The sequence below is a fragment of the Pieris rapae genome, chromosome 23 (genome assembly GCF_905147795.1).
Source record: "Pieris rapae chromosome 23, ilPieRapa1.1, whole genome shotgun sequence".
Lineage (NCBI taxonomy): Eukaryota > Metazoa > Arthropoda > Insecta > Lepidoptera > Pieridae > Pieris > Pieris rapae.
In genome coordinates, this window is record NC_059531.1 from 430,109 (window position 1) to 439,471 (window position 9,363).

The window sequence follows — 9,363 nt, forward strand, 5'->3', positions numbered from 1 at the left end:
TATCACAATTCACTTTGCTGAAGGTTTACGTATTAAATTTGTAAATTTTTGTTAGGTTTTTGGGTGGATTAAGAACACGAATGGTCAGAGCGGGTGAAACTTTTGTATCAAGATGGTGATCCTGCTTCAGCAAATTCCTTTCATAGAACGAATACGACCCTGATGGACCATTGATAAATAAAATACCCTTACTTACGTCATTGCTATAATTTTGGTTGTATATTACGGACTAATCTGACATACGTAGATGCCACGAAGGCTCTCCTAGCTTAGTTTTTTTGTTGTATAAAATCATAGATGAAATACAATAATAATAATTTAATCAATATTGCTTGTCACAGAGCTTCATCGTGAAAAATTTTTCAACGAAAATGAAATCGCAACAACAAGGACGAAACTTAATACTAACAAACAAAGAACTAACTTAAACAAATAAACTCTTTCTTTACTACAAAAACAATACAATTTTTCCTATAAACATTGCATTATTAACATTATTACAAACAATAAAGTCCGTCTGAAGAACCATTACGATCTAAATTGTCTTTACAATTAAGAGTTAGAAACTCAAGATTCTACTTACCATGAAATTACAGAGTACCCAAACAATTAACACGAATTAAATAATTGCAGTCAGCACTTGTATTAACCACAGCAAACTGCATCAAAGTTAAAGTTTTAAGATATTTATTCAATACTTAGCATAAGAAAGAGGCAAAAGTGTGTCTAGCATACACTTTTTTTTTTACTTGGGGAAATGCATTACGCATACCCTTCAGCGGCGCGACTACTTGGTGCGAAAGGGTTATGTGGGAGTCGCTATTGTGCATACCCACTAAAACCCCAAGTTGCCACCAACAATCGCCTTATGCGGGATGCGGTGACAGCAGAACCTTATCTGCTTCTCGACATGCGATGCCGCGGTTGCGTCCGCCTCTTCACGCCCATTGTTGGTTTGTGAGGATGCTCGACACAGCAAGCATCTTTCACAGACCGGGCCATAAGCATTTATAAATAGCTAGCAGAGATCGGGCTGTACTTGCAGTGATGGGTCATCATCCCTTCTTTTAAACGCATGGTTCCCTGCTTAGGCACTTTTTAGGTGGCGAGGATTTAGCGGGCGCGACGGGCCTGCGGTTTCCTTCGCCGTCGCGGATGGGCATCGGGACAAAGCTTGCTGGTCCTTTTCGCCTCTTCTTTTATTTTCATGACCGCCTCACAGAAATCGAAAAAGATAGTCTAGCATACACATGGCTAACATGGCGTTAACCCAATCGTTTGCATCAATTGAACCACGACTAATCTTTTCATATATCGCATTCACAATATAGTAATAGCATTCCTCTATTATTGTACTTAAAGGGAGCTTTAATTAGAAGTTAAAGCTGTACTTGCAATGTGTACAATTCCCTTTTAATCGCAGTTTTATGAGCACAATCGGGCCGCTAATTACCTCATTACTCAACACGGCACGCAAATAAAAAAAATGACAAACACATATAATAAAACCAGGACTAAGAGTACTAAATGACGGACAGGCAGCTGTAAAAAAGACAACGTATATGCTATTATGATTAAGAGGTTTATACATAGAAAATGAATACAAATTTAAAGGGTTATTTGTATAGATAGGTTTGGTTATTGTGATTAGAATAGCTGCCTTCTCGATCTTCATTTCGCTTTATGATAATTCTTTTAATTTGCTAACCTTTTCAGTAGTTAACAACGTTCGGAATATTTTGATATGCAACGGCATAGTCTCTTTATGTTCCGGAATATAATTCTAATTGCTAATAAAACATTTTTTTCACACCATCAAAAACATTCAGCCATCTTCTTTTTTGCCTCTAGCACCATACTTGCGATTTATTTTAATTTATATAGATAAGTTTCCGGAGTATATATGTAGTAAATATTGTATGAGTAACTACTCTAAAATAAAGCCTAACGACTTTATTGACCCCTTAGTCCTATATTTGTACCCTAACATATAAGTAAACCAGATGATATAAATACAATATATTTTCATTTAGTAATCAATTTCAAAATTTGCATTTGAAAAAAATTATCAATTGTTATTGTTTTTTTTTTATAGAACAGGGGGCAAACGGGCAGGAGGCTCACCTGATGTTAAGTGATACCGCCGCCCATGGACACTCTCAATGCCAGAGGACTCGCGTTATATAGTTATGTATCACTATTTTGGCTACAATACATAAGATATAGATATTTATACGGACTTTTTGTACCACCATTTTGAATAAACATTTCCATTGTACATATCATATGTTCAGATAGCTACAACATAGCTCACACCAGAATAGCTGGCAGATGGTAGACTTTTTCCTAATATCTAAATAAATAATATCCTATCACTTATTCTGATGTATATGCTATATTATTGTAAGGTTTCATTGAAACCTACTCAGTAGTTTTAACTTGAAAATGAAACATCCATCCATACATACAAACATTGGCGTTTGTAATATTAGTAGAATTTTATTGAAATATTCATGACATTTATCGCGAAGTTGGTACTCTTTCTCAATATGTACCAGTTTCTATTGTCTGAAGATTTTAATTTAAAATGTCGAATGTGAATGTGAATAATATACCGATTATGTATCTCTATTTAGGTTTTATTTAACTACTACTAGCACAAAGTCAATACATTGAAATGTCGATTAATTCTGCGCATAATTTATTCTAATACCAAATTACAGCTTATTCGTTTCGCTCTCCAGTATGATAACTGTTGATGATGTTGCTACGGTCGTTATATATTGGAAAAGGTTTAACGTATTAAAGATATAAATGACGTAATTCTTATTATATATAGTGGATTAGCTGAAGCGACGCAGACAATGCAAAAGGTCAACGGACGACAGTCAGACGTTTTTTTCTGCTCCATCGAAATGCCAACCAGTTGAGGGGAAACCTTTTTTAATTAATTTAGCATTTAAGAGTTGATGTAATAACTATTTACGATCTCATCAACCACAAAGAACAATGGTTCTTTGCATTTACGGCCACCGAACCCACTGGTTCTGGTTTCTGGTTTGGTTGGAACCAGTGGGTTCGGTGGCCGTAAGTACACAAATTCGTTAAATAATAATTTTGAACGGGACTGTCCCTTTGTCCAATTACAATTCTCAGTGTTTCCGTAATTAACTGTGGGACGAAAAATTATCCCATTTTTTCAGAAACCGCGCGAAAATTTTAGCAGTAGAATAAAAAAAGATGTGCCAAGAGTTTAATTTTTATTTGCAACTATATTAAATCAAATTTGTTATTCTGATAACTAACTAAATTTTTTGAGTATATACCTATATTCTATGTTTCGTAACTTCTAAGCCAACTAACTTTTTCTAAATAAATAAATTTACAAAAGTGTTTTTTTTTTCATTGACCACATATTATTTAACCTAAATTAAACCAATGTTCTGTTTTGACTCGAAAAAGGTTACTTTTGTTACCTGATTTAACCTAATTAATGATTTTAAATAAATCTGAAGTCATCTAAGAAAATGATTGTGTTTATATTTTAAATAGAACTGAGAGCGAAGGGGTCTCATCAGTCATCATGGATGTTAGTGAAACAAGTATGTTGCAGGCTTTTTAAGAAATGGAATTGGATTGAAAGACTCGTCGAAGTGAAGTGAAGACGAATTGGATCAAAAATACTTCAGTAGGCAGCTGGTTCCATATAGTAGTGGTGTGCAAAAGAAATACGGACGCCGAAGTGATACGGAAGGTATTTTGTATTCTGCCTTGACGTCCGATGATGAAACTCAGCTTCAGATTACTAGGATTTTTTTGGTAAGAGAATCAGTAAATCAAGTCATCAACACTTTGGTACTCATTTATTTCTGCCTCAAAAACGATGTTTTTCCGTGTTGGGTAGACCCCCTACTTGCCTGATATTGATATCCTGTAAATTTCTAACTGTAGTGAAGTTTAGTGATAAAAACTTAAAGTAAAAATACATGTTCATTTATACATTTATTGATAGAATTTAATCTTTTTGGGTATACAAGTTCAAAATGTAAATTAATTACACAGTTTTATGAACATATATAATATATTTGTTTAATTTTATGAGATAGTATGATGTAAATAAATAGGTAGGTACTATCAGTGTATGTGTTAAGATCCACTACCGTGGATTTCACTTATTTTCATTTCATGGACCCCGAAATTATTTTTCGTTGACGTACACCCCTTGCAGGTTGTCATAGACCCCTAGGGGTCGAAATAGACAACTTTGGGAATCACTGGTTTAGCTGAATAAATAATGCAAAAATCTTTCTCGCTAAAATATATTATATGTGGGAAATCCCCATCTCGATACATATCTCACACTAAAATAGCAATGAGACAACATAATGGGGGCAAAGTGAATTAATTTACATAGTAATATAGTTTTACGTGCAAATTCGTAATTTATGAATGGACTTAATAAATGCTTTTATCTTTATTGAAAACGTATTTTCCAATCTATTGACCTAATACGTTTAGCCTATTATTGTGGTTAATGGATCAAAGATACGAATATAAATGGTTTAATAAAGCACAGTAGATTCACACATTGGGGTTTTATTGAATCATATCATTAATGTCGGGTCGTGTAGCCTGTTCATTCTTATAGTATTTCATTCTTTTTTTATTATTATTATTTTGTGTGTTTCTGTGTCTGTTTAATTAGTAATAAATGTTATGTCTATGTATAAATTAACACATGCTAACACAGGGAATGACATTAATTACCCTAAAGTTGACAATGTGTGTGTGTGTTGACATAAGAAATAATACAGTAGCACTACAACCCTGAATTGTCTGTCTTAGCCTCTTAGATATTTGGATTTGAGACATGCCGGTTCCTCATGACGTTTTCCTACACCGTACGACTGCACATAAAAAGTCCATTAAGGTGCACAGCCGGGAAACGAACTTACGACTTCAGGGATGAGTGTCACACGCTGCAGCCAATGCCTAACCTAAACTTGGTTTTTTTCTCGTGGAGCCTAACAAGTGAATGGCGAAAAGCTCACAGCTTACATTTACATAATTTAGCAATAAATACAATTTAATAGTGGACTAAAACTTATTGAAATGATAGCATATTAGCGCCATATTGGTATTTCCAATATTTTTGCTTTTATTGGCGCTAAAGACAATTAAGGGTCACGTGATGTTAGTGGTACCAACTAATTAATTGGAAATAATGGTGGTTGAGAGCGCTAACTATGAATATATCAAAAAATTTGGCCAAAATCCATTGATTTTGTGTTCTGTTTTGATTTTATTTGAAATACTATCTAAATACTATAACTAAAACCCCTAAATCAAATTTAATTCATGTGGGCATAATTTCATTTTCCACGCCAAAAAAAAAAACCACCACAAAGTTCTCAGCAAAATTTCGCACAATTAAAGGCGTTTTAACGAATAAGCGATCATTTGATTCTGTTACGCTAATCCGAGACTTGTAATTGAGATTTCAACCGTGTCTTGAGATGTCAATGAACCGACCAATTAAGTTTGACTTGACCTTGGCCGTCAATTACTTCTGTCTACTACAAAGCTTCATAACCACAATCACTGTTTCAATTGAAACTGATAATAAACAACAACATATCATTTCTACATATTAAATAAATAAAATAAAAAAGCCTTTTAATTCTTACAGCAGAACAATTTACATTAATTAAGTTTACTTACATACTAGTGTTAGTTTTGTTAGTAATTAAATTTGAATCCTAAATTTAGTTGTGTTAGTTTTTCATCATCAATTCTACATAATATACGTTTTAAACAATGTAAAATATATACTATACTATTAGTTTGTGGAACCAGCTGCCCACTGAAGTATTTCCGACCCACTTAGACTTAGGGTCCTTCAAGAAAAGAGCGTACCAAATCTTAAAAGGCCGGCAACGCACTCGCGAGCCCTCTGGCATTGAGAGTGTCCATGGGCGGCGGTATCACTTAACAGATAAGCCTCCTGCCCAAAATCCATTTACGAGGACATCGTATAGAATACGATAGACCAGTTAAATTGGCCAAAATCTAAGATCCCCGCTGAATACCTTCCATATACAAACCCAGTGTAATAAGAGCTTTTTATTACCACAAAACGTGGATAATATTTCAGATTATGATGTCACAAATTGGCAAAAATAACGGAACAATAGCCATAAAGAATGGCAATTCGATTAAGCACATAATAGGAAAATATACGTTGAGGTAAGGTCATATATAATATTATAAATGTCTGTCTGTCTCAAATCACATAATATACTTCGAAGGTTGATCATCACTGACAACCTTACACCAAAATCCTCAGGTCTTAGGGCCGTATGTCAGCGCTTAGTCTAGTTTCTGAATCTTGCTTGAAACATTGTGAATTTCATATAAAATTTTCATCAGCATCATCTTGATGGCTGGTAGTCTTGCACAGCCCACTTCAGAACTTAGCTTTTGCGAAGTGTGGAATTGACTCCCGGTGTATCTTCCCTGGAAGATACGACCTCCACTTGTATGTTCAAAGAGCATACTCCGTCAAAAGCCGGCAACGCACCTACTACAATGGGCTGCAAAGACTACCGCTTTTGGGCGACCAGTAGGCTCGTATCCTTAAGACAAAAATTTTTTTTTTGTTTTAAACAAAGTCGCGGCTAATGTTATAGAATCAAAATTAAATTAAAATCGAGGGGCCATTGTCATCGAAGCGCCAGAGAACTATAAATAAATTAGCATAACTGCTTTCACAAACATATTATTGTATATATAGTATATATGTTATGGGCGCATGTCATAATAAATTGCTATTATACATAGACAGCCCGCAACTTCGCCTTTGTGAAATTAGTATAGATGATTCTCAAACAATGCAGTTTAATTTAATTAAAAAACTAAATAATTAATTAATTTAACGATCTTTTCTGGAGGTGAATTGGACGCGTATATAACACATTAAGTGGACTTTTCTCGGATCCGAGTGGAGCAGGGCCACAGTAGTGGTGACGCCCACTCGAATCCGTGCTAATATCCCTTTCATTTTTATAAATGAATCCATCCCTAGCTATCGGATCCGTGATACCTGACGATCTGTATGCCGACCACTCGGATCCGAAATTTTTTTTTTCAATTAAAATATTAATACATAAAAAGTTTTGGTTTCCGGCTGTTACATTGTTTAAGCATTCAATGGATGAATTTCAGCATTCTTGGATGAATTTCAGCAGTCTTTGTGAAATACATAAATACACTATATTGCTAAAAATGTATATTATATATTTACGGATACTAGCTATAATTACTAAATGCTTATGTCAGTCGCTGACCTAATAGAAGTTTGAAAATATATATGTATCACAGCTGTATGTTTGAAAATGAAATTGACAATTAAATCTATTATCCTTATGTATTCCGATGGATATATACAATTATATACTTGTCACAGTATCTAACACTTTCTAGTGTACTCTAGTCCACACCTGGAAGTTACCCATTTCAAATTAAAAGATACCTGGGACAATTCACACAGAATAATTTACTAAAAAATAAATACTCCATCTAGTTGATAGATATATTATATCGATGATCGGTTTTAGTGAAAGCATTGTTGGGTGCCTTTTTCGAACTTAATTCGATGTTTTACTGATGACTTCTTTTTCTGCTTTACCAAAAAATTTCTGATAATTTTAATTTATTATATTGTGTGCTTATCTTATCTACTATATGTTTTAATTGTATTTATTTATTTCTTTTTTTTGTAAGACTTATGTTTACTTCAAGTGTCATACATTTTAGATGGAAGACTTTGTAAAATAATCAGTAGATTTAGTACTATGTATGATGTCGTAAGCTTAATAAATAAATAGATGGAAACGTAGACTTTACAATTCTATTATATATATTTAAATATGACCTAAACGTCGTGAATTAAATTTGCATAGGAATCATGTATAATCTGCTGACTGTGAACTAGCATTTAGCTGTGAGAATAGAACGAACGAACAATTATGAATAAAACATAGGACGGATATATTTTTGCTTCAGATTCCTGGATGACTTTTCTGCCAGTATGTAATTCTTTGAATATATCAATTGCATAGCAGGAAAGTATTGGAAAGTGGTGGCGTGAGACAAGTGGAAGAATTTGGAGTATAGATGTATAAAAATTACATCGACTTAATTTAATCGAGATTATGTAGCATTTCTATTTTATCATGTAATTCTTTAATACGATTCATACCCATTGAACTATAGAGATAGTTAAATATATATTGAGGCATGGAGTATTCATATTATAGAGCATATTAGTCCATGTTTGTATTATAAAATAAGATAGTGTAATGTCCTCTGAAAAAGTAAAAAAGGATTTACTATCTCTTGTAAAGAGATTGGATACAACAAGACTAATAAATTAATAAGCTTAGAAGAAGCTAACATAATTAGTATAAAACACTTATGTAATGATTAAAAACTGGTAACTTAGTTGGTCGAATTCCATGGTTAAAAAAGGTTAAAAAAAATATGTATTCTATACGAGTTACAAACAGTAAATTTAAATTAAAATTGTTTTCGCTAGTTATGCGCAGGAGTGGATGGGTGTGGGCGCTTTACGAGTTAGAGGCATATAAAATGTTATGACAAGTGGAAATGCGTGTTGCATGTGCAGCCATTGAAAATAGGAAGTTATTAACCTAAAACTTGTTATCGAAACCATTGGAATAAATACTTAAAGCGATGTGTGAGTTTCTTCCAGTACCTACGTCAAAAATTACATAAGTACAATAAGGTTTATCGTTTACGTTATCGACACTCACACTACTAGCAAATGCGTTGCAGGCCTTTTAAAAATTTGTATGTTTTTTACTTTACTTTTAATAGAATAGAGGGCAAATGGGCAAGAGGTAACCGCCGCCCATGGCCACTCACGCCAGGGCTCGCGAGTGCGTTTTTTTTCTTTTTTTCATGTTACAGGAGCAGACGGACAGAAGGCTCACCTGATTCTAAGTGACACCGCCGCCCATGGACATTCGCACTGCCAGAAGTCTCGCAAGCGCGCTGATGGCCTTTTAAGAATTGGTGTGCTTTTTTCTTGAACGACCCTAAGTCGAATTGGTTCGGTTATACTTCGCTCGCTGATGGTGAGTGAAACCCTCAGTGGTCAAACGATGGACGTCGAATGTGACATGAAGACCAGATTTTGTCAAATTATTTCTGATTCACATCCAAAATACTAATGAAACAGCCGCCAAAGCAATAACGTAAACGCAAACTGCAGCCGAGGCACCAATTTATTGCATCCCATATGAATTTTATAATACCTGCCCCGATTTTAAATTGATAAGA